The sequence below is a fragment of the Canis lupus genome, chromosome 3 (assembly GCF_003254725.2).
Source record: "Canis lupus dingo isolate Sandy chromosome 3, ASM325472v2, whole genome shotgun sequence".
Classification (NCBI taxonomy): domain Eukaryota; kingdom Metazoa; phylum Chordata; class Mammalia; order Carnivora; family Canidae; genus Canis; species Canis lupus.
Window position 1 is genome coordinate 86,647,105 of NC_064245.1, and position 26,795 is coordinate 86,673,899.

At 36.0% G+C, this 26,795-nt stretch overlaps 1 long non-coding RNA gene across 1 annotated transcript in view; it reads left to right on the plus strand.

The window, feature by feature from the left end:
- The window catches only part of LOC118354353 (uncharacterized), a 28,264-nt gene extending 13,698 nt beyond the window's left edge, over positions 1 to 14,566 (plus strand). The window contains exons 3-4 of the long non-coding RNA XR_004814762.2: positions 9,945 to 10,078; positions 14,453 to 14,566. This is a non-coding gene — a long non-coding RNA (uncharacterized LOC118354353). The remainder of the gene's footprint in view (positions 1 to 9,944; positions 10,079 to 14,452) is intronic.
- The last annotated feature ends 12,229 nt before the right edge of the window (positions 14,567 to 26,795 follow it).

Here is a 26,795-nt window from a genome sequence, read left to right on the forward strand (position 1 = left end):
CACAATAATGTGTGTTTTGTCAAACAGTCATGGAAACGAGTGAAAGAGCTCCCAATGGCCACAACTAGAACAATTTGAGCGACAAAATAATTAAGGTAGTGTGATGGTCAATTTTGTGTGTCAACCTGGCTCAGCCATGGTGCCCAGGTGTTGCATCAAATCTTATGTTTCTGTTAAAGATATTTTTTAGATGAGACTAACATTTTCATCATTAGACTTGAGTTAAAAGATTTCTCTTCAAAATCCATGTGAGTGGTCCCTCATCCAATCAATTGAAGGCTTTAATAGAAAAGCTTGACCTCTACAGAGAAAAGAAGAATTTTTCCAACGGATTGCTGTTAGACTCCAGCTACAAATTTTCCTTTGTCTTCAGCCTCCCAATCTACCCTGCAGATTTTGGACTTGCCAGCCTCCACAATCACATGAGCCAGTTCCTTAAAATATATCTATATCTATAACCCTTGTCTATGTCCACATTTATAATCTATCTTGTTTTCATCCACTTATTCTATTTCTCTGCAGTACCCTGACTAATAAAGGTAGTAAGTATTGGATTATAGTCCCACATATAAAGATATTTCATATAAAATAATTCTAAGTAATTGATGTAGATAATCCCCTGTCAAGCAGAGTTAACTCCCACCCCCAACCCTTTAGTGTAGGCTGTCCTTAGTGAATTGCTTCCGAAGATTAGTGCATGGGAAAAAAAAGAACAATATAATTTTATAGTAGAGAAACCTGACAAACACTGTCTTAACCAGGCAACGAAAATTAACCTCAACATAAGTCATGTTGATAGCATGCACTGTTAATATGACTTGATGAGAATGACATTTTGCTTCTTCGGTCTTCCTTTCAAAAACCCATAACTCCAGTCTACCCATGGGAAAACATAATTCAAACCCAAATTGAAGGACCTTTTACAAAACACCTGACCAGTACTCCTCAAAACTGTCAAGGTTACTAAAAGCAAGGGAAGCCTGAGAAACTGTTACAGCCAAGAGGAGCTTAAGGTGACGATTATTAAATGTAATGTGGGATCCTAGATGGGGATCCTGGAACAGAAATATTTTACTTAAATGAATTTAAGTAAAAACTAAGAGAGTCTGTATGGAAAATCTGCAGGGAATAAATCAAATGTAACAATATTGATTCATTAATTCTGACAAATGTGTCATACTAGTATAAGATTTCAATAATGGGAGAAAATGGTTGTGGGCTATTTGGGAACCCTCTGTACTATCTTTACAGCTTTTCTGTAAATCTAAATTTTTTCTAAAATAAAAAGTTTATTAGAAATATATATACACTAAGGGAGAATAATATTTTGAGTAAATAACATAACTGTACTGGTAAAACATCAATCTCTTCTTTCTTTTGAGGAAAGAACTCAACATAACAGGAATTTCAGTAGAAGTAGGATCCCTCAGGTAAAGGACCCAAGTCTTGAGGATAGAACAGCTCTCATTGTCGATCTTGGCAACTAGTATTGACTTGTGAAATTCAGATTTAAAATAATTACATGATTTTTGCCATTCTTTTCAGATACAAAGACTAATAAAAGCATTTGATTGCCATTTCTCCAAATGCATACTGAATATACCATTAGTACACTTTCTGTGCTTTGTGTTGATGGAAAATCCATCTTTGACCATAAAGCAATTGATTTTCATGAGCATCCTTTTCATATATTACTGATTTGTATTCTGTGAAGCCCACGATTACAGGACAGTTTGTTTGAGTATAACCTGTTCTCTTCCTTCCTTGGGCTCTCTGGTTTGTTCAAGTTACCAAAGGACAGAAATAGCTGCAGTTTTGGCAGTATCCATTCTCATTTTCCATAGGGAATACTCACTATTTAGCAATGAGCATTTTCAAATGCAAATGACCCTCCAAATTAGGGCAGTCCTCCTTCTTAGAGCCACTACTAAGCCACCACCTGCATGCGTTCCTATTCAAAGCTGGTCTACTCAGCCCATATGCATCTCCTCCAGTGTTTTATTTGACAATCTGTTTCAGCTTCGCAAGGGAGCTAGCAAATTATGTATTGCTCATTTTGTCAAAGTCATCATTGATGACAATTCCGGCATCAAGAGGCTCATTTTATTCTGCAGATGTTTTTATCAAATAGAAGATAAATCATGGTTCCCCATCTTGTTTCGTGTTGTACTTCTGGGAATAATGGAGGGCACAAATAAAAACCCTTTCATTAATAAAGGAAGAAAGGAATAGACTCAAGAGGATCACCATGTATGATTTTCAGATATGCAGAGCCCACACTGGTAAAAGATTATATTTAGCACCAATGTAACAGGCTTGGAATAGGGGGTAGTGGTGTTGCAGAAGGGAATCTCAAGTTTTAAAGATTCATTTCCTCTCATTCCTTTGGAAACTGTGGGTCCAATTTCACTTAGAATTCCAATGCACAGCAATGTTCACCACAGTATCTTCTAGAAAGGGACACTGTAAAATATTTCTGAAAAAATAAATGATTAATCTCACTAGTAATTGTGACATATTGTCTTGATAGTCTCATGAAAGGTGGGTAGGCTCTCTGGATTTTTGACATAAGCACCAGGGGGGGTCAATGGATCTTTTCATTTGGCCTGCTGAAGTCTAAGCTCAAATTTTGAATTGGTGGGGGTTAAGAGGTTATGAGTATGTGAATCTGTCTTTACCTTCAGGTATAAGGTATAGAGAGATGATGAAAGTAAAGCAAGACTCTGTCTGAAATGAAGAGAAGACACACTACATGCAAGGCACTAGTATTCTATCAGGATTTTGTATGTGTGATTAAAATGGCCAGACATGCTTCACTGTGGTCCCTATAGTTTGTAGTGCAATATGGAGTTTCATGGCATTGAACTCAGGGACCCAGGTGGTACTTATCAGAGGAGATTGAGCAAATGTTAGGTGGCATATAACCCTCCAAGATGCAGATGATAGCATTGTGAGAGGCAGCCAAGGGTAGATATTGTCTTGGAAATTCTCTGGAGGTTATTGGGAAGAAGGGAAAATGTTAGAGAAGTAGCTGACAATAAAAAGGAGAACAGTTAATACAACTCTACCTTGGCTGCTATCATCATCATTTTCAATGATGTGAACTATGTGAAGGGCACAGGAGTGTGCATTCTCCCCATATTATTACTCATTGTCTCTAAAACTACATCTTGAGATATTATCTCATTCTATTTCAGTGTGAGAAATGGAGATTCACAAAGGTTATGCCCAAGACTACCTGGCTAGTACTTTCTGAATCATTTTGGACAGTGGCTAAGTGCATAGATTCTGCATTCAAATAGTCTTTGATTTGGATCTGGACAATCCAACATTTCTGACCATTAGAACCTCGGTCAATCAGTATTACTTTTAATTGGGTGAGTGTGTCCTTACTTGGCCTCATCACTGTATTCACATATCCTTTATTGCCTATTTATTGAAGATTTACTAACCGACAGCACCATGCTAGGCTCTGGACAGCAGGGATAAAATGTATTATCATGTCTTCCAAAATAAGGAGAAAAGAGTTAGTGTGGCAACCTCTTGTACTGACAAGTATCCATGGACAGTTATTTCTTTTCTACATCAGTGCCCTTTTCAGGCTCTAACAAGCCTCTCCAGGAAACCCTTAGATGTTCTGCGTCAGCATTGCAATTTACTATTTAAGGGAGAGATTCCTTCTTATTGCCCAAATGTTCCCCCATCAAGTCTGAATAAAACATAAACTGATCAATATATAAAGTAGCCATAAAATTAGGCCACTGCAGTGACTATTTGTGTTGGCTTTTTTCTCCCTTTTACTTTACTTCCACATGATTTAACATTAAAGTTAAGGCAAGAACAACAACAAAAGAACAGGAAAAGCAAGTAAGATTTTAACAAGCTTTCAATAGACTGACAAAAGAAGATAAGAAACTCGAAACATGAAAATAATAAGCAATAACTCTGCCAAAAATATGGCCTCCAAATAGATCCTGAATGAGAAATTTACTTATTTATTTGCATCTTTTGGTTCAGTTTTGTGTTAACTATTTTTTCCCTCTTGTTCTGAAAATGATTTGGATTTATTGCATCTCTTGGGGGGTGTATTTTTTGTTTGTTTCTCAACACCCAATATCCTTATTTTAACATCTCTTTATGTTTGCATTTTTCAGACTTCATTTACTCTTTTTCCCCCCTACAAATAGAAATCATGGAATGAACAGAGTTATTGTTAGTGCACAAATAGCTTAAGACAGATCGTAAAGTCCCTAGTGATCAAGGAACTATATAATGCTGACTAGCTCCAGCAGCGACAGCAAAAATTTTCATAAGCCAGATGCTTAGTTTTCAACTCAACCCCATGGACTTATCCTCACCATGTGAGAATCCCCCATTACTTTTCCAAAAAAGCTTATTGTCTTTCTGACCCTTAGAGAAATTCTCAGTTTCTGAGGGTGTTTCCCAGCTTCATTCTTTCTATAACTGTATATAACCAAACATGGGAAAAGACAAGCAAGCGTTATTTATTTTTTTTACCAACTATAGCAAATTCAGATGCAGATTTTTAAAACAAGGTATAGTAACTCCTTTTGGTTAAGATTCTTCTACTTGTGGTATGAAAGCTTAGGAATTTCTTGTAAGCGTGGATGGTGAATAAGGCAGTTTTCCTTTCCTAAAGAGCAAAATTAGATTGGATATATCATAATTCAAATTATAATCACTTAGGTTATCTAGACATGACAAAATATTAACTTTTTTAATTTACTGATTTGAACCCACAAAAACTCTTTTTAGAGTTACTGTTTTTAACATTAGGCAGGCTGTTAAATTTTATCAAAGTTTTTTAACTTTATGCATAGAACTTCAAAATCCATTATATGGGTGCAATATATTTCTTAGGACTTTTCTCTCACAGATATGAGGAAATTAAATTTCAGAAAGTTTTGTGTTGAGAATATCATCTGCATAAATGTAAGATGGAGAATGAACTATCTAGCCAGAGATTAACAAATAATATCAGTGCCCTATCCAACCTAGGGTTTTAGATCCTTAGCCCAATGTGAGTCAGCTATATGAGCCAGATTTCTGCCCCCTGGATAATCATGTGTGAGAATTAGCAGATCTAAAATATAGGAGATGATGAACTACTGAAAGCCAGTCAGGTCACACTAATACACACAGGTGTATTAGTTTTCTAGGCTGTCATTACAAAGCACTACAAACTGTGTAGCTTATAAGAATAGAAACTTATTCTCTCGTAGGCCTAGAGGCTAGAGATATGGATTTGAGGTGTCAAAGGAGCCATACTTGTTCTGAAGGGTCTGGGAGGTGGATCATTCTTTGCCTCTCCTAGCTTCTATTGGCTTCTATTTGGTTTATAAATACAATTCTTCATCCTCTGTTTTTGCCTTCACATAACCTTCTCTTCTATGGTTGAGTGTCTCTGTGTGTCCAGATTTCCGTCTTCTTAAAAGGATGCTAGACATACTGTATTTAAGGCCCCTTAATACACTATGACTTTATTTTAACTTGGCTATATCTGCAAGGACCCTATTTCCCCATAAGGTCTCATTTAGAGGTTCCAGGGAGACATGAAATTTGAGAGGGATGACATTATCTAACTCTTCACACTGAGTCCAAGCTTCATTTCAGGTGACATATAACTAAGAGGCCTCTCAAACTTAACATGTTCAAATCTCCTATCCCCAAATACAAGTTCTACACAGTGCCCTTTCCATTTCAGCTCAACAACAACTGAATCCTTTGAGTTATTCAGGCCTAGAAACTAGGAATTATAGCTTTTAAGTGTTCTTCTTTCACAGCCCACATCCAGCACATCAAAAAATTCTCTTGGTGACAGCTGCAAATTATATGTAGAATCTGGCCATTTCTCACTTACCCTACTGTGAATGCTGCTGTATGAGTTGCCATCATCTCCCATCTGTATCATTTCAATAGTCTTCCAACTGGTCTCCCTACTTCCACCTTTCTTCATCTACAGTTTAATTTCAACATACAAGACGGAGAAATCCTTTTGAAACATAGGTCAGATTCTATCACTCCTCTGCTAAAAATCCCTCCAGTGGTTCCCCATATCATTCAGAATAAAAGCCAAAACCTTAACAAGGTCCAATGTAAGCCTATCTCCCAAATCCATCTGACCTCATCTCCCATCTCCCTCTCTCTGCTCCATTTATACTGTCCCTGGCAGTGTGTCACATACACTGGTAATGCTCTTACCTTGGAATCTTTGCATGGCTATTCCCTCTATCCAAAGACAACTTTGAGTCACTGAAGTCTCCATATTGCTGGGGGACTCAAGGTAAGTTGGATATAATTTTGTCCAAAATGACGCAAAATGAATTCCCATGTCATTCCTAGTTCTCTGAACTAGAGTGAAGAAAACTCTTATAGGTTACATTAAAAAGATACCTCCTTTCAATTGTTTGGTTGCTTATAATAGTAACAACAATAACAATATAGTACTCTCAAAATACTTTCGTGTGTGTACTAGACCCTGTTAAGTGACTTTCATACTGTAATGTGGTCTATAAACTCTCAGCGATCCCTAGATCCATTAGGATATTGAAAAGATAACCTTCAAATTATGGCAAGGGAGAAAACAGTATATAATTATGTGATGGATAGAAAAACTCTATTCCTTGTCCTTCTCCAATATAAGCACATCAGCTCTGAGTGCCTAATCCTGGTCTCCTTGTCCCTTGGGCCCATTGGTAGCTTCTGGCAAAGACTGGATATATAGAAAGTACCAAGCCTCTCCCCAACTTTTTTCAATCAACACCCCTGGATCTGTCATCTGGATTTATTTCCTAACAAAACATAATTTAATAAGAAAAGATTTTTCATAGGCTAACAGAACTGCCCGAGAAAACACTAAATGACTTCAGACAACCAGTTAGCTTTAAACCCAAAAGGATAACAGACATTGTTTATCTATTAAAACAAAGAATGAAACAGGGTAACAGTGAAACAAAAGACATAAGGATTTAAAGAAGAAAGTATTTTTTTTTTAATTTATTTATTCATGATAGTCACACGGGGAGAGAGAGAGAGAGAGGCAGAGACACAGGCAGAGGGAGAAGCAGGCTCCAAGCACCGGGAGCCCGATGTGGGATTCGATCCCGAGTCTCCAGGATCACGCCCTGGGCCAAAGGCAGGTGCCAAACCGCTGCGCCACCCAGGGATCCCTAAAGAAGAAAGTATTAAACAAAAGCCAGAGATGAAAGCCAACAGGCGGGGCTCAGGAAGGATATGGAAGAGAACAATTAACATAGAACAGAGAGAAAAGACACATAAGAACAACAATAAGGCATAACTTCAACCAAAAATACTGTCAGGAATATTGCAAATAGGTTTGAGGAAATTGCACAAAATGGAACAGAATAAAATAACATTTAAAATGGATTATAGAAAATATTCTTAGTGTGGAAGACAGAGAAAGGAAATTGAGTACATATAAGATATGTTCTGAAGATGGAAGTAGGGCATGTGGAACATAAAAATATATTTTAAAAATGCAGTGAAAATCAAACTATTTTGATATTTAGGAAAAATCTTGTATTTTCAGTAAAAAAAAAATGTATACCTGTTCCTACAGCATTAGTATCAATACATACTGGCAAAATAAGTGAACTTCAAGAATAAAGAAAAAAAATGGGTTCCTGTTTCCAGTAATTGGGATCTAGGTTGTTTGGAGCAATACTTTGACTTAAAATAAAAATTATTAGATAATAAATAAAAGAATTCTTCAATGTATTGGATACCTGAAAAGTACAGCGAGGAGCTACTAAGTGACAAATGTGTGGAAATATAGAGCCCCAGAGATAGAAATGGTGCCTTGCACTGGAATAAAGGCACATTTGCTCTAAGGACATTTGTTCCTGCTAGCAAACTTGGACATTTGGTTTTGGGAAGCAGAGCCCATCCAACACTGAACGGTAGACATCTCCACCTTCAGCTCAAAGATAAAGGTAAATAGGAAGTAATTCTGAACTCAGAAGACACAGGGAAAGTTTCTCTGATGTTGAACAGAACAGATAAAGGGTAGAAAAGGAAGGAGAATTAAGAACAACTCTGAAGAGCTGTGGTTACTGAATTGCTGTTGCATTACTGCTGCTCATATTTGTAGTTCAGATTCATGCCACATGAGGATTTCAAGTAAAATGCAAAGTTTGATTTGGGATAGTCATAAATTTATAGAACTTGTTAGAAAGAAACTTTATCCTGGGTCATAGAGAATCCATGCATCAAAGTATTTTTTCAAAACAATCAGCAAAACACACTAAAAAACATCAAAACATGAAAGGAAACAATAAGAGGACCAGTAAAACTGACAATTGAAAGTAACTTGTAAACACTTTAGGCATTGAAGCTATCTGACATAGTTTGCAAGCACACTGTACTTACTACATGGTTTCCAAGAAGAGGGTGTTCCAACCCAGGAAACAGTGACGGGAATTTCCATGATGACCACTAAGCAAAAAAGTCTAGTGGACTTTAAATTCAGAGTAGAGGAGGAAGACAAAACATTCCTAGAAAAAATCATCCAGGATTAAAAAATGATTTCTTGAGCTGGTTAGGAGTTTCTTTGGATTCCAACTGCTTAACAGCAAACAATGTAATACGAAATAAAAAGCATTTGGAGCCTCCAAAAAGGACAGAAGTTGTTTAGAAGGGGAAATTGTTACTTTGAGTCAGGAAATAATGATTCTGTTTTCAGTTTTTAGAATCAAACTTCACTCAAAACTAAATCAAGTTCCAAAAATTAATGAAAGTGGCATAAACATAAGTAATTGAGAAAAGATAATTTGATCTAGACTTTATAGAATACTTTTTTAAGTGGTATAGTTCTGTGTTTCTTATAGATCCATTTAGACTACCTAGTTAAAAGCTGAACACTATTAATTTTCAGCCTTTATAACCAAACTTCAGGCGAAGCTGGACAACATAATTATGGCTGCTGAATTCAGAGAAAATGTCACAGACGTGGATAATGTAAAAGTATAGTATTGTTGATAGAACTTCATTGAACAAAGAAAAAGGGTGGTGTAACTGAAAAATACTTCAGCGTTCAAATAGAAAGTCAATAGATAATTTTTTAATACTGATAATTACATATTTTGTATATTTAGTGGCCTCCATTGGATTTGAAATTAATGATTTATAGTAATTATGTGATGAAAGTGGACATGGAAATAAGTCACTGGACTGAGAGAAGTTTCTGTTTTATATCTTTTGTATTTTAAAATTATTTTTCTGTCATTTCCAGTTATTCATATAACAACTCTAAATATAATATTAGTTTGTGGGAGTGTGTAGTCATCACACACTCCCATTCACATTTTTCCTTAAATACTTTGGTAGGAAAGAACCCTCCATCCATTTCAATATTGGTGATATCGGGATTAAATGCATCAGTTCTGGAATCACACAGACATTTCAAATTTAACATTTATTCCTACACATTCCTATTTTGTAAAATTCAAATTAGTATTATTGTGGGAATTATATAAGAATATATTTGTATATAGCACTTATCCCTCTGACGGGCACTGAATATGAGCTCAAATATAAATAACGACAAGAAAGCACTGGGTCACTTCTGCTTTGAGAGCTCACTCTTGGTAAAGCACCCACTTCCCCTGAGAGACAAACATGTGTGTCCATGTGAGCTTCTGTAGTGGTGTTTTGAGGTTCTTTATTAGATTAGTTATGAAGAGTATCAAAGTTGACTTTCCCTCCACACACACTGTTTAACCTATAAAAATACCAGCATAATGAAAAACAGTACGGAAGCTTTCGAATTTTAGTATAAGGAGCTGTGGTCTGTAAAATAAACTTTTATAATTAAGCTTTTTTCTTTAAAGCCACAAATAACTCACCAAAATTTAAATTTTCCTTAAATTCCTATAATACTTCCCTCTACTCTTTCTTCATTCCAGCTTCCTGCCAGTGAGATTTTTGGGCCCAAAGGATGGAGCATGAGAATGATTAGTTTTGTGGAACACCCTTGTGTTAGAATTAGTGGACTATGTTTGGAGATCCAGCTACCCCATAAAGACCTGTGAAGCTTATGGTAAGTGTCCTGCTCTTCCTATGGGGCTTAGTGTCTTCTTGAATCAAGTGGACTTAAAGAATCCTAGTTTACATTGTACTGTCAAATGAGTGCCCCGAAACTTTATAATACAAGGAAAGAAATGTACAAATGCATGAGGTATCATTTCCATTCCTCCTGAGCAAAAATACCTAGGCCTTTTTTATGACTTTTTCTTCTGTACTGACAAAATTTAGTGTGTTCTGAATTATCTCTTTGTCTGTGGATATTTTCTGTTAATATTAATAAAAATTATAAAATGACAGGGTTGCCCTCCGTATTAAGCATAGTAAAAGCATAAAATGATATTGATCAATTAATTAATAAAGGCAGAACTCAAGTTGGCAAGAAGAGAAACTATAAAGCTATTTCTTCTTTTTGAAGATAGGAAAAACAAAAACCAACAAACCTTATACTATAGGAATCCAGTCCTGAAATGGGCAGAAGAAATGAACAGACATTTCTCCAAAGAAGACCTACATATGGCTGACAAGCACATGAAAAAATGCTCCGCATCACTTGCCATCAGGGAAATACATATCAAAACCACAATGAGACACCACTTCACTCCAGTGAGAATGGCTAAAATGAACAAGACAGAAACAATAAATGCTGGAGAGGATGTGGAGAAAGGGGAAACCCTCTTGCACTGTTGGTGGGAATGTGAGCTGGTGCAGCCACTCTGGAAAACAGTGTGGAGGTTCCTCAAGAAGTTAAAAAATAGAGCTGCCTACGACCCAGCAATTGCAATAGTGGGTATTTACCCCAAAGATACTGATGTTGTGAAATGCCAGGACACCTGCACCCCAATGTTCATACAGCAATGTCCACAATAGCCAAACTGGAAGGTGCCTCGATGTCCTTGGACAGATGGGTGGATTAAGAAGATGTGGTATGCATGTATATATAATGGAATACTACTCAGCCACCAGAAAGGATGAATATCCACCATTTGCTTCGACATGGATGGAACTGGAGGGCATTATGCTGAATGAAATAAGTCAATTGTAGAAGGGCAATCATCATATGATTTCACTCCGACATGGAATATAAGAAATAGTGAAAGGGATCACAAAGGGAACTGAGTGGGAAAAATTTGAGAGATGTACAAACCATGAGAAACTCCTGACTCTGGAAAACAAACAAAGGGTTGCAGAAGGAGGGTGGGGTGTTGGGGTGACTTGATGACAGGCACTGAGGAGAATCCTTGATGGGATGAGCACTGGGTGTTATGCAACGTGTTGGCAAATTGAATTTAAATTAAAAAAAAAAAGAATCTTATATTCACTAGAAAGTTCCATTGTGTAAGTGTGTGGAAGAAAACCTGAAGGAAGCTGTCTTTTGAGAGAACCTGTGAACAGTTTAAAAAATTCGAACTCTGCTTTTATTATTTGACCACTGTCTCCTGCTGATCATCTCCTGGAACTTCACACCCTAGAAATATTTACATCCTTGATGCCTCCTTGTCTTTGTGCATGATGTAGATGTTTCCAATTCAAATGTACATATTTTTATCCAAAAATGTATGTTTATCTGTCAATACTCGGCTCAGTATTCACCTGACCCAGCTCAACATTCACTCACACTGCTGACCACTCTGATGCTCCTCCCTCCAAAAGCCCCCTAATCTCAGATCCTAGAACCTGTTCCTTTTGCTGTACTCATTCCTGTTTAGTGTATAGGCAGTGTTGTTTTTGCACACTGCCTTTCTTCCGACATTGAAGACAAGGGGTTAAGGATTGATTTTCATTCATCAGTGTAATTTCAACATAGAGCCGTGTTTGATAAACAATACAATTTGATGAATTTGTGATTGAATGAGTGGGCCCCAATTCTAATCATTTTCGTGGTTTTATTTAGTATACATTTACTCATTAATCCAGTATTTTTGCTTTTTAGCTTTACTGAGATCTCATTTATATATCATAACATTCACCCATTTGAACTGAACAATTCAATAATATTTAGCATCTCTTTTTAGGTTGGCACTTCCCACAATCTTGGCAGAAAACAGTTCTCCTGGAAATCTTGCATGGATCAACTAAGTAGTTTCAACTTAAAGCTAAATAATGAATGAAGATAGTCAAAAAGTAGGAAGAGAATGCAATATAATGATTTCAATGCCTTCAACAACAATACTGGTTAAAGCGAAATATATGACATTAATCACTAGGATAGATGCACTTTTAAGTCAAATTTATGATATATCTTATCCAGGAACAATTAAGTTAAATCTCTCTAAACTTCATTTTTTACTACATTCATTATAGCCCTTTTCACATACTTCCTGGTATTTTGTGTTTTATGTCTGCATGGAAAAGCAAAAGTCATGAATTGTATTTTTATATTTATCTTCAGGATTTGTTTTACTATTTTGCACATAGTGGGAACAAAATACACATACAGTGCATCAAACTGAGAAATAAAAAAGAAGGATGGAAGAAATGATGTATCATCACACAGAGAACATATGTTGGGAATCATAAGATCACAGGCCCCATTTTATTTTTTAAAATCTGAACTTTTCAGGTAATAGTTTGTAAGTCTAACAAATTTCATTTCTCCACTTCAAATTACTAGGTGAGATTTGTCTTTAGTTACTTATCACTCTGGAGGAATGAAGGGTTTCAGATTGAGCTTCCCCAAAATGTGTCACTTTGGCATATGGATTGCTTTGAGCTGAAATCAATCAAGGCCCGAAAGACTCAGGAAGAGCTTGTACCTCTCCCTCAACTGCCTACAAGAGTTTAGATGGAGGGCCTGGTCCAGAGATAACTACAGAGAATATGAACTAGGTGTCCTAAGCTCAACAGGGCCTGCCAATTGAAATCCTCTCTGTGTCCCACAATCTTTGTATGGCAAGACAAATGTTTGTTTACCAATCATCTGCTCCTCCTATCTGCTTGCATATTGTCTTTATTCTCTTTGAAGTCTCAGACTCCTACCCTATTCTCCTTAGCACCGGATGCCATACAAACTTTAATTCCCTGATTATCTGTGGTTCCCATATTTTCATGAGGCTCCTATATGTGTGCAATTACATTTGTTTTTCTTAATCTTTTATATCAATTTACCAGCCGAAGAACCTAGAAAAGTAGGGAAAATTTTCTTCTTCTCCAACAAGAACAAGGTCTGAGAATGTAGCCCTCTATTTATAAAGATCAATTCACCTACTCCTACCATTTCTTGATGAGAAGTTGACAAGCTTTAAATAGTTTCCGACAACCTCCCATTACATTTTATAGTAGGAACCTAAAGAGAATAAAGTATTCCATTGAAATCTTGAGGATATTTTAAGAAATAATTATCCAAGTGGTGTTACTAAAACTGCACCAGAAAAGCAAGCCCACCCTCAATCTGCTTCACAACTCTCCCACCTCCTCCAAGGGAAAAATACTGAATAAGAAAGTTAACTCATTAGCACAATTATTTGAATCTTGAACTTCGACACCCTTAGAGTTTGGAGGTCAGTCTAATTTCTGGATTAGCTGAAGGTATATTAAACCTTTGATCTCTTTGGATTTTGGGAGTTGTCCATCAACCACTAACAGTTTGTTAATTGTTTGTAAATGTCTATGCCCCTTATCCTGTCAATATTCTATTTCTCACTCCTTTCATTTAGTGTTTACTCATCCATATTCTATATTTCTTGACACATTTTTATTAAGTGCCCTTTTATGATTATTCAGGTATTCACTCCTATGTCAAAAGCATCTTAATATTCTTTTATTGCATCACTAACTGCATATCCATCTGCATTACACATTTCCTGCCACCACTGCCAGATATATTCTACCGATTGCAAGGCCACTTACCTTATAACTGCCCTGCAATGATCCTTTGTGAAAAGTCTTGTCTATAGCAATGTCATTCCACCTGCAAAACAGCAAATAAGCAGGATGCTGCATTATGTCCCCTTTAAGCAATAATTGGTTGCTTTGCAACTCTTTGGCCTGATGCTTCCTAATTTGTAATGCACAAGGCTCTGTTAAAAAAAATAACATATTCCATCTCTGTTTACAGAGCTAATGCTTGATGCAAAAAAGAGATAGAAAATAAGATTGGTCCTTTATTGGTGATAATTATACCAACAATACCGAGCAAGATATGGAAGGGTTACATAAAAGCAAATGAACTTACTTTTAAAAATTGAGTTTACTAGATACAATCATATAACGAAGTACAAATCTTTTAGCTGTTCAATTAAAACTACCTTTTTTCCCAATAATTTAGGGGTCCATTTTTATATTATTTTGCATAACTATTTCAACCAATTTCCATAAATTTGCATTTTTGTTCAAAAAGCCCTAATGCCAATTATGTAAAATAAATGTAATTAATTGGTGCATTCCACAGCAACTTCCTTCAAGCCTAGTTTGCAGTCAGACTCTTCAATAGCTGAGTATGGAGAACTGTGGGCTGGTAAACCTGCAAAAATCCATCCCACAGCCCCCACAGCAAACTGAAAGGTGAGGCTGGGGAATAGACGGGTTAAATGTATTAGATAAGGAATACCTAGGTGTCTTCATTTTAGTAATCTTAATTCAATGCCTAAAATAGTGAAAGACCTATTTTGGCCAACATCTTCATCTTCGATGTGTCCACCACTTTTGTATCTAACCCTCAGGCTGACTTGACCAAGTTAACCTGTAAATATAATTCTGCTCTTTCCAGCACATCCCTCTGCCAGGGGAGAGTTAGAAAGAAGAGCACTTTCTCATACTGTAATAATAGGAAGCTTTGTTATCCAATTCAGAGTTAATTCAGGAAGAAACAGGAAACATGTTTTTGTCTTTTTATTTTTTATCTTTTTTAAAGATTTTATTTATATATTCATGAGAGACATAGAGAGAGAGAGAGGCAGAGGCACAGGCAGAGGAAGAAGCAGGCTCCATGCAGGGAGCCTGACGTGGGACTCAATTCTGGGTCTCCAGGATCAGGCCCTGGGCTGAAGGCTGCGCTAAACCACTAAGCCACCCGGGGTGCCCTGTTTTTGTCTTTTTAAACACAGTTAAGGGTATGTGTTTGTAATTCTGCATGCTCTGCATCTGCTTTCCCAGGGAGTTCATGCCCCCCAGGTACGTGTTGCATGTTTGCTAATATGAAGCAAAGGAAACTTGTAGTGACCACATTAGCTCTAGTAAAACCATTTGCTGCTTGTAAACTTGGGAGTGATCATCCCCAAATTTCAATCATATTTTAATCTTTGGTTAAACTAGAAGGCTGTAATAATTGGCTGAACTGAATATGCCCATTGAGCTGCTAAATTCAAGGCTATATATTTAGTAGCTTTAAATTTATATATTTAGAAGCAGTGGAGATTGGGAAAGAGGTGAACAACTGGCCTTCTCATCTAACTTTGAGTTGAATGTGAGGCATATCTTAGTTATATCTTAAATTGATTCTTGCCTGAGTGCTCCTTTAGGATTTAAAATATATTTTCAAATTTTATAATTCAATAAATATTCAGGAGGGAAGGCTGTCCCTCCTTTGAAAAATTGGGAGGTTCTAAAATGTTTGAAATTCAACTCACAGGGCTAGAGCCATCTTTTTGTCTTAGGTTTTTATTCAGTTAGTATTGGTATCACCCATGGGGATCTGGTGACTAGGGTGGTAGGTCACACAGCAGGGAGGAAGCATCCAGCCTGTTGTCACAAATTCCCTGTGATCCTGCACTCACAACTTTGAATGGATAATAAATTTCTATTCAGCTACCAGATGTAAATTTACAAAAGGTAGAGTTGTGTTATGTTTACACAGACCTGCTCTGTGGGGAAAGGTTGAGCCCACAGGTTAGGGCAGAGTAATTGAAAAAGTAACCTAGACTACTTAGGAGTGCTTTCTGGTGAACTCTATGTAGGAGTAATTTTGACCAAAGCTTCTTCTTTTATTCCCTACACTGAAGCCAGAAGTTACTATAATCATTATTTCTTATAAAGCAACTGGTTCTCAGAATTTTTATCTTAGAGGTTTCTAAATGCCTCACTTTTTTTACTTTCTTATGTCAGTGCAGATATGAGAGATGTTGTGTATATTTCCAAAAAAATAATACATATTAGCACTCCATTAAGCCCACTTTGGATGAAATTGATTGCTCAAAGGTGATCACTAATATATACACCCTACAACAAGGAGATGTAATGAACTGTGACCAAAGCCCATGTGTCCATTAGCTGCGGAAGCTCTTATTGCTTGCCACCAAATCCAGTGGCAGGGGAACCACAAAGTTTTTGCCCCATACTTAATTTTTAATAGGGTCTGACGTCACTCACTCAGAAATTTAGAAACTTCTAAGAGTGAAAGAGAAGACCTGTTGTTTCAGAGATAGCCCAATATTGTAAAAGTAATAGGTCTCCAACTGAATTTTAAGTACTTCTTGTGTTGAAGTTTGATTGGTTCTTAAGAAAGTCAACACTTGTGGGCCAAGGATGAGTTACAGAAAGAGTATAAACATGCTCTTTTATTACAAATAATTCCTGGAAAAAGGCCCCCAGACTAGCAGGTGTTCTGAAAACAGAGGTGTGTGTGTGTGTGTGTGTGTGCGTGCATGTGTGTGTGTGTGTGTGTTTGTTGTAATGAAGCATTTTCAGTATTTAATGTGTTTGCTTCTCTCTGGCCTTGACTTCATCCATCTATATTCAGTTCTACTCAACACACAGGGAAAGCTGACTGTGAGTAGGAGTTTCAATTATAGAATGGCGTGAGCCAGGTCACCACTTTCAAATGAGAATATCAGGTTATTTAGCAGTACTATGAAAGTACTAAATTTCGTGAAGCTAAGATTGCTGTTTTGGAACTTTTGATAATGACAACATAGATGTCCTCCTGTCATTTACTTACCTTCACTTGGGTTTCTCCTATGTAATAATTCATGTAACAGATGGCATTTTGACATAACTGAAGGTGATCTTGTCAAACCACCACCTAGATGGCATTTTATTTTTTTAATATATCTACAATTTGGAACATTTTACAAAGCATATAGCTTATTGTCACAAAAGACCTTGAAGGAGGGATCCCTGGGTGGCGCAGCGGTTTGGCGCCTGCCTTTGGCCCAGGGCGCAATCCTGGAGACCTGGGATCAAATCTTACGTTGGGCTCCCGGTTCATGGAGCCTGCTTCTCCCTCTGCCTGTGTCTCTGCCTCTCTCTCTCTCTCTCTCTCTCTCTCTCTCTGTGACTATCATAAATAAATAAAAATTAAAAAAAAAAAAAGACCTTGAAGGAAATAGGTCTGAGTTGGAGTAGACAAAGAGAGGAAATGAGACTTTCATAGACCATGTTAATTGGTAGATTTTAGGTACAGATTGAGACTCAGATTAGATATTGTCATCTTTACCAAAAGCCTTCATTTGGACTTCATCATTGTCTGCTAAGGATCCTGTCTGCTAGTGGATCCTGTTACTACAAGCTCCTTGATTAGTTGAGAAGGATGCTGGGTGGGTGAAAGCAAATCTGGAGGAGAAATCATTTTTCAGGAAAAAAAAGTCACGAATGAGAGGAAGGGAAGTGTCAAGGAAGACATTTTCTGGTAAGACAGGGAAAAGAATGGAACATTGCCTAGGGGAAGGTCAAAAGAGAGGCTCATGAAAGGAGATAAGTTGAAAATGCGTAAGTGAGGCTGATTTTGGGGGTCTGCAATATACAATCCTCCATATTCCTCCCTAACATGTCTTTAAGAAAATCTATACTGGTTGACAGACACATTTGTCTGAGTAGAATCTGTCCAGACAATGAGATCTACTAGGTCAAAGCTGCCATAATATGAATAGTGGTTCATACTGGAGTACTAGACAGCTGGGTTACAGTATTATCTTTAAGTCATCTGTTTATGTTGTTTCTTAGGCTAGATTAAAAGCTGCTCATAGGATGCCTGGGTAGCTCAGCGGTTGAGTGTCTTGTCTTCCACCCAGGGTGTGATCCCAGAGTTCGGGGATCAAGTTCCACACTGGGTTCACTGCCAGGAGCCTGCTTCTCCCTCTGCCTGTGTCTCTGCCATCTCTCTGTGTCTCTCATGAAAAAAATAAATAAAATATTTTTTTAAAAAGCTGCTCATAAGTGATTTCTTCATTATCTCTCATATTGATTTTCTTATAAAATGTGACATATAGTAGGTATTACTACATTTTGTCTGAAACTCTTACTGTGTGAAGCTACAAGGTATTTGAAATTTTCTTTCTAGCTAGCCTACAAGGAATGTCCAGAATTTATAACAACCTAGCACTTGAAGAAATGTATTATGTCCAAAGCTTGTTTTTATACGTAATTATTATATTTATTTATATCTTACCTTGTCCCAGAAGGAGTTTATGATGGATATATCCTTTGGGATTTTTGTTGTTGTTTTGTTTCTTTGCTTGTTTTTTGTTGCAAATAATAAAAATCTATAAGGGTCATTTCAGCAGAAGTAAATTTTATAGAAAAATACTGGGTAGCTTGCAAAATCAGTATATACACCAGAAAACTAGACCACACACACACACACACACACACACACACACACACACACACAGTTTTAAACAGAACAAGAAAAATCAGGAAAGGAGAAACTGTTGAACCTGGATAATCTGGGCACCAGTTAGAGTAAATGAACACCAATCATGTTTTCAGATCTTAAATCTTGCTTGTGGATAATTGAAGTTCCAGGAGAAAAAAATCTGATTGGTTGAGCATAAGCCTTATGCTAACCTATCCACTGGCTGTACTTAGTTGAAGAGAAAAGATGTGGTCAGAGGAGCCTACAGTGTCTCCAAGGATTTCTCCAGCTCCTGTAGTGGAGGAATGAATTATTCAGAGTCCCATCAAGACTGCAATCAATGGAGAGTTATTCCATGAAAGTAAACATGAGGGTTTTTGGAAAGCACCCATGGATGCTAGGCAGGCAGAACAGTAAATATCTACAACATTGGGCACTTTCTTCAGTGGTTCTTTCCATCTTCAGAGAACAAAAACTGTGAAAGCAGCTCAAAGTGTTGACCTTTATAGTTAGAGACCAGGAGGAAGAGGAAAAATGAGAAGTCAAGCATATATACTCACATGCACAAACACATACACACACACACATACACATAAACAAGCACCGAAACCCCAAAGACATCAGGATTTGTTGAGGCAGTTCTGCAGAGAGGTAAACATTACTACTTCAGCAAAAGAAGGAATTTCAGATATGAAACAAAGGAAGATGATTCTGGATTGGTTCTTGTTTTCCTTTGTGTTTGAATTGTTTTCCCCAGATGCCTTGAAGCTAAGCTTTCTTTTCATCAAAGAAATTGTAGTTTCCACCAAATGGCAATATCCTCTCCCAATTTCCAACAGCTGTCTATCTTAAAGAGGTTATCTAGAATTTAAGAGTATCTAAAAGACCATTGAATCTTGATTATGAATGGCTAAGAAGAAACCAATACTGAGGAATTGTGAAGACTGGGCTAGTTCAGGAGCCCATCATTTCTATCTGTCACTGACAAGTCACCAGGCTACTGTAATTCAAAATCATTAGTTATGTCTTCTTGAAGCACAGTGGCAAAGCAATAGAAAAGCAGCAGGCACTGAAGTGTTTCAGGAGGGTAGATTCTTTTTTTCTATGCACTGGTCATATCCTAAAGACCCTACTGATTTAAAAAAAAAAAAAAGACACATGCCAGCAACACCACACTAGATTCATACCAACCTATTTTAAATATTCAGCAAAGCTGAAAATTTTGCTGATTCAGGATTCTATAGGAGGAAAAAGAATTCTGATAATCTTGTTTTGAGAATACTCTTCAAAAGATTACCAAGAAAGAAGGCATTTGTTACTCTTTTGTAGAAAAGATTGGAAGGCAACTAAAGAAAGTTTTCTAAATCTTGAGATAAAAATATAATATGTCAAAGTATCAAACTGAAGCAAAACTGAATTTGTTAAATGCACATTTTACAAAGCCAAGCCATTGCCTGTTATGCCATCTTACATGAATTGCCTGCAAACAGCTTTAAAAATGGGCAGAGCATTTAACAGATCACTGAAAACCTAAATACCAAAGAGTCCACTGAGGTGAGATATATTTAGCTATCCACTGCGCCCATGCCTGCATTCACCATTTTTGCCTGCTGTTATGTCAAGGACTTTTTAATGCAGGATTTTAGGAAGTATTCTTTTTTCTGGTAAACATACACACACACACACAACAACAATAACAAATCTTGATGCAAATCTGCATTGGAGGATGCAAACCTTTTCCCTAAAAATGTGCATTATGCCTGGGGGGTAACCTTAGGCTCTGTCAAGAATACATCCTAAATGAGGAAGAAGTAGTTTGTAGGACTAGAGGAATTTGGAACAGCGCCTCGTGAAAAATTATCTCTCCTCCCCCAACCCATTAAATTATATAATTTTGCTTTAAAATGCGCTACTGCCTATTAAAAAACTTATTTCACAGATGAGCCTCATTTGAATATGAGCATAAACATGTGTCTTAGGAGGACAGCAAAACCAACTCCCAGAAGGGTGACCTTGGAACATTCCAGAAACATGATAGTTCTTACACTGGTTCTGGTCCAGATGTCATTGAGAAACAGGATGGGGGAAAAAGGTCTTTGGCAAGATTCCACTTACTCTGCTATCAAATATCTCTGCTCTCTCCAACTAGATGCAGTTTCACCACACCAGTCATATTTCAATATTGGGTAGACAGATGAACTTGTCCCATTCAATCACTAATATTGATTCCCTCTCACAAAAATGAAACTTTGAGGTTCCTTGGCACTGAATGTGCTATCCATATGCAAAATTAAAGACAGAGAATTAACAGGTGCTCCGATCAAATGTTTTTAGAATGGATTAAATAATGGACTATGTTCCATTATGTTTTTCCTCTAAATGCTATGGAATAACTTCTGTTTGAGTACAAATATTCTTTCCATATTAATGATTGCTGCTCCCAGTAGATGAAATGGGGCATATTATCTAAATATTATATGGCTATATTTCTACTATGTTAAGCCAAAACTTTTTACAGATCCAGAGTGTACAAAAAAATTTCTTTAATACCCTGTCAATTTTCCAAACCGGGCTGTGAATGTAATGTCAATTAGATAAGAGTTAACATAACATATGTGGCCACATTTCTTGTTAAAATCCATCAATAATTATAACACAAGAATGTGAAACTTTAGGCTTGCTTATTCATTTATGCTCAATGGGTATTTTTTATATGGAGCTGTTGTAATAAGTGTTTTTATATCAGAAATGTATACTAGTGGTTGTGGTAATTTTTCTAGGAACTAAACTTCTCTTCATGGGAATGCTTAAGGTGATCCTAGATGAAATAGAAAGGAAAAAGAATGGGGTCATGGAGGAAAAATTAATTGAACCCCAAACCTTTTCCATTCCTGCATGATGATTATGTTCATTATAGGAAGCTATGACTATTTCTCAATAATCAAAAATGTCTCTCCTCATTGTGTTTTGGTCCATGTGCATCAGCATTACAAACATGGCCTTAAACCACTTTAAACATCTATAACATGTAGATTCTTACTAGTGTAAAATAGGCCAACCAAGAAGTTTGAGACGGGTCTGGGATGGCTAATTCTCTATAAGCATGCTATGTGATTATAATAAAAGTAAGTTTCAGATCAATGTCTCTTACATACACTATCGGGTTTGTTTGTTAAGCATTCACTTGGAAACAGGCTTCAAAAGTCCCCATGATTGGTTCTAAAAATCTAATGAAGTTCCAGCTCTCTTTTACTAGATACTCTGACCATCACCTTGTATGAAACATTCTCTTAAAGTAAATGTAAAACAGGCCTGAAGTAGGGCATGGTGGTCTTTATGGTCTATATCAGGCAACCAGAAATCTTCCTAACCAATGGCCTGTCACATGAACTTTAGGAGCTGTTCACTAAAGTGCAGCATGGATTTGTATACCGTTAATGCAAGGATCAGAAATTTTCTAAATATTTTTTGCTCATCCATATATTTTTAATGTTTTTCCCAATGACAACTCATTTATAATTAGAAATACAGTTCTTACCACTTTGACACCAGATTGCAGATTGGAAGGTAATATTTTGCACTCTTGAATCCAAAGATTGCCTCGGGTCCAGGTATCACAGTAATTCATGATCTTTCCCAACTTCTTAAACTCTATAAACAATGCAAGTACGAGGTCTGCACAAGACAATGCTCAAGAGCAAAGCTGGGCCCAAATATGAAGTAACATATTGTTTTCAAACTTTTGAAGTTAAAGAGAGATACAACTTTCATTCCATTGTTTGCATGTACTACCAGTAATTCCTAATATCCATGAGTTCTTTGAGCCTGTGTATCATTTCATTAATCTTTGATTGAACAAAGGACAATGTCTTGTATCCATTGTATAAAATCCACACATTTTATAGAGTACTATGCTTAAAGTATATAATCAACAGATATTTATTTAAGGAGGCTAAACCATGATGGCAACTCAAGACCTTGCTTCTTAGGGTAGAGTTATGTAGACATCCTAGTTTTCTTAAATAATCAAGCACTAAGTTTAAGTATTACTACTAAATAGTTGTGTGATGTGGGAAGCACTCTTATTCTCTATGAACCTCCAATTTCTCATCTGTAAAAGAGGAATAAGAGCTCTCTGCTTCATAGTTATTGAAAAGTTCAAGAAAGAAGACATATAATATTCCTATGACATGCACCAGTCATAGAATTCATTCAAAACTATGAGAAAAATGAATTAATTATATAACAAGTGAAAATTTGTCTTACAGTCTTTTTCTCCCTGGCAATACAGTATAATAAACATCACTTGCAATGCTGGATTAGAGTAGAGAATTGGCTCATGAATGTAAACGGATTATCATATTAGTCTCGCATACATATAGTTTTTTAAAGTGCATTATTTTGCCCCACAGAATGTTAAAGTAACTGTAATTATTATCCATTTTTTATAGGATTTTAACTTATTTTATTTAGGTTGATTTTATAAATTCTATGTGCTCAAGAGCATTATCTTATGTACTTATCATTAATACATAATTATGAAAATAAGTCACTATCTTTACTACATTAATTAATGGAGTATTTGCTTTTGCTTTTAACCTATATAAGTTGGTCTAATTATCTGAATTAATATAGAATCCCTGGTTTTGTATTGATAATGTTGAAAAAAAATTCATGATATTTTTGGATATGTACTCTATTTTAGATATTAGAAGTCTATTATCTCATTTAACCCTCATATCAGCCCTTTGAGAAAGTTTCTGATCCTTGCATTAACAGGTATTCAAATCCAGGCTGCACTTTAGGGAACAGTTCCTAAAGTTTCTGTGTCAGGAAGTACACATGGTATAGATGAGAAAGTGAACATCATAGGTATTTGTAACTTTATTTCACAGATATCGCAGATCATTGTAATCAGACTTCTATTGTCATCTAACTATTGAAAGTTCACCAGCAAATGTCACTACTGATTTTCTTATTTACATATGCAATGAGTATTTTGAGTTCTAATCTTATTTGACCTTAGCAACATTTTATATTGTGATCATTTTTCTTTTGGAAATTCTTTCTGATTTGTTTCCATAAGATCATTCATCCCTGGATTCCCTTTACTTCATTGTCATTGTTTCACAATTTCCTTTATGGATTCTTCTCTATTTTTATGTATTAGAATTCCAGGGGGATTGGAGTCTCTCCTCATCTCTCTTTTTCTATCTTTCTACCTACTGATACTAAATATTTCACAGACACTTCAAATTTAATATCCCCAACTGAACTCTTCCTTCTCCTTCATAAACCAGTCGCTCACCTAGCTTTAAAAATCACAAACACACACACACACAAACACACACACACACGCATGCAAACCCCTGTACTCTGAAGTCTATCCTCTTCCTCTAGGTTCCATTTTAGTAAAAGGCACCACTATCCATCTGATTTTTCCCAAAGAGAAATTTAAGCCCATAAATATAAGTGTTGGCCAAAGTCCAACTCCATTTTCTCACCTAATATCATACAAATCATTGCCTCCTCTCCATCTTGACTGCTACACTCAGCCACCAGCAAATCCTTCCAAAAGATTGCTTCTCTGCTAAAACTCCTTCACTGCTTTCCCCACATCTTCAGAATAAAATTGTTAGTATCAAATACACTCATGTTTTCTAATCTTGCTTTATCACAAGAAGCAAATGTGTTCTTGTTAAATGCCCAAGTTGCTAAGAGTTGCACCTGGGGAGTCTACCAGTGGGTCTGGGAGAGAAGTGGGTTGCTATGAATCCATAATTTTTAATAAGCCCTTTGAATTCTGCTGAGCAGACAAATTTGAGAAATAATAGTATATAAGTCCTTTTATAATCTGATAGTTGCCCAATTTTTACTTAAACACTACCAATATTTAATAATCACTAATATCTAGCATCATGTCTTGCACTTTGCTGGGTTAGTTAATGAACAAACTTGTTGAGATGAGATTTAAACCCAGGATCTGGGTTCTGACTCCAAAGGGCATGATTTTATCACACATTAATAGAAAAGTAAAGGGAGAGTACATCACAGAGGGAGCACTTATGCCATGTCCTTGGAAACTTATGGTAGGGTCATATAGACTAACCACTCACTTTATTTCCATAATGTAAGTACATGATTCACTCATACATGCAGAAAGTATGTGGACCATCTGCTATGTATCAGCCACTTCATAAATATGAGGAGAATGTTGATCAAGACAGACATTCCCTGTCATTATGGAGTTCTTATTCTATTGAGGAAAATAAAAAATCAAATTATCATCACACATTGTGGTAGGTACTCTGAAAGAAGATACTATATGAGATGTATACTTCAAATAGAGAAAGTCTGACTATGGAGGTGATATTTAAACTGAATGATGAAAAGATACCACCATCAGAAAAGCTGTTTAGAATATATTAAAGGAAGAGGAAATGCCTAGGTCTGGATCTCTGAGCTAAGAGAGCTATGTGTGTTCAAGTAATCAAAGAGACACAGTGTGTCTAGAGCTTCCTAAGCAAGGCAAGGGGTAAACTGACATAAGGATAAAAGAAAAAGAAAGGTCCAGATTATGCACATCACACCAGGTACAGATAAAAATTATTAAACAAATGACTTTAAGCATTTTTGGCTATTTCATTTACTTACTGAGCCATCCATTTGGAGCAAAGTTGTTCTTTTTTGGGGGGACGGAGACAAAGATTTTTGTGTCAAAATTTCAATAGTGAGATAGCCCACACTCTAGCATTTATTAATAATTTATACATAAAGATTTGCTTTTATATTTGTACTACGAAAAGGAATCTTTGCTTAATATTTATTATTTCATATTCATTTTTTTTGTTGTGGTGGTGGTGGTTGTGGTTGTGCATAGCATTTGTTATATAAATACTCAATTTGTGACTCTGAGAAAAAGGCTATACCAATAGTGGAATTTGCATAGTAGAGTGAGAGAATATTAGTAAATGTGTTGCTTGAAAATACCTTATATGAGATGATATGATTAAAATAAGGTGATTATTTAATGAAAATATCCAATGTAGAAAATTGTTGAATGACAAGATCAATAAATTACTAAAAGGTCACTAATGAAATAAAATGATAGCTATTCCTTGAAAATAAAAATTTCCAAATCACGGTGAAATAATTTTACAACACATGGTTCAAAGACTACCAAAAGAGAAATTCTCTTCACATTAAGGAAACTTGACAAAGATATTGTTGCTTATATTTCATCAGAATTGGAGATGAAGCCTCATCATGAATAGTTATAGTTTGTGCAGTGATAAGAAGAGTCTCAGCTTTTGTGAGCATGCCTTTATAGTCTGTGTAAAGAGGAGAACAGTTTCATGGTCATAGGCAGAGACAGACAGGAGAGCAAGATATTATGTTACAGTAAAAGTTTATCCAGAAATCACATTTTGAAATTAAAAAAGAAACTATTTGTAACAAATACATTTTAAAATACAATATACAATATCTATATCAGGGGATTAAATTTTCAAATGTAAGTTTTATATCAAGAGTACCGAGCAATTCTTCTATAATTCACAAAAGTTCTACTATAATACAATTTATTTAAGACTATGACACATAAATGTAATTTGTAGATGTTGACTGTCTTTCAAACAACTTGATGAGAAAAAAAATCATCCATTACAGAAACACTTATTTTTATATCTGTAACATTCTAGTAAATATGGGAACCTACCTGCAAAGAATAAAAAAAAATTAAATCTTTTTAAAATCCTCTTTTTGTTTAGTAAAAAAAAAAAAAAAAACTCATGGGACTCTATATGTTAAATACTTTTTTTAGAGTCAATTTTTCACTGGACCTTCAATATTGGAGGAGAATTACTTAATTCACCAGAAGGAAAAATAAGCAATCAATAAGGATTTTTATAGTATTTGATGGAGTGCTCAGCATTGGGCTGGATGTAATGAAAAAAAGAGGATATGATATGTAAGATTGAATCACTACCTTCAAGGAAATTAGTTTAACTGGGGAATTGCATTAGCTCAATGGAAAGAATTTTGGAACAATGCATTGAGGAGTGCAGATGATTGCAGTAGTTTCATAAAGCAAGTAAGTCTTAAAGAGGTTGAGTCTTGACAAGTAGGATTTAGAATGGCTTGAGAATATAAGAAAAAGAAGGTTAATATTTTGAACCCTCCTAGGTGCTAGATACAGTACTAAATGCATATTACTTATTTTTTT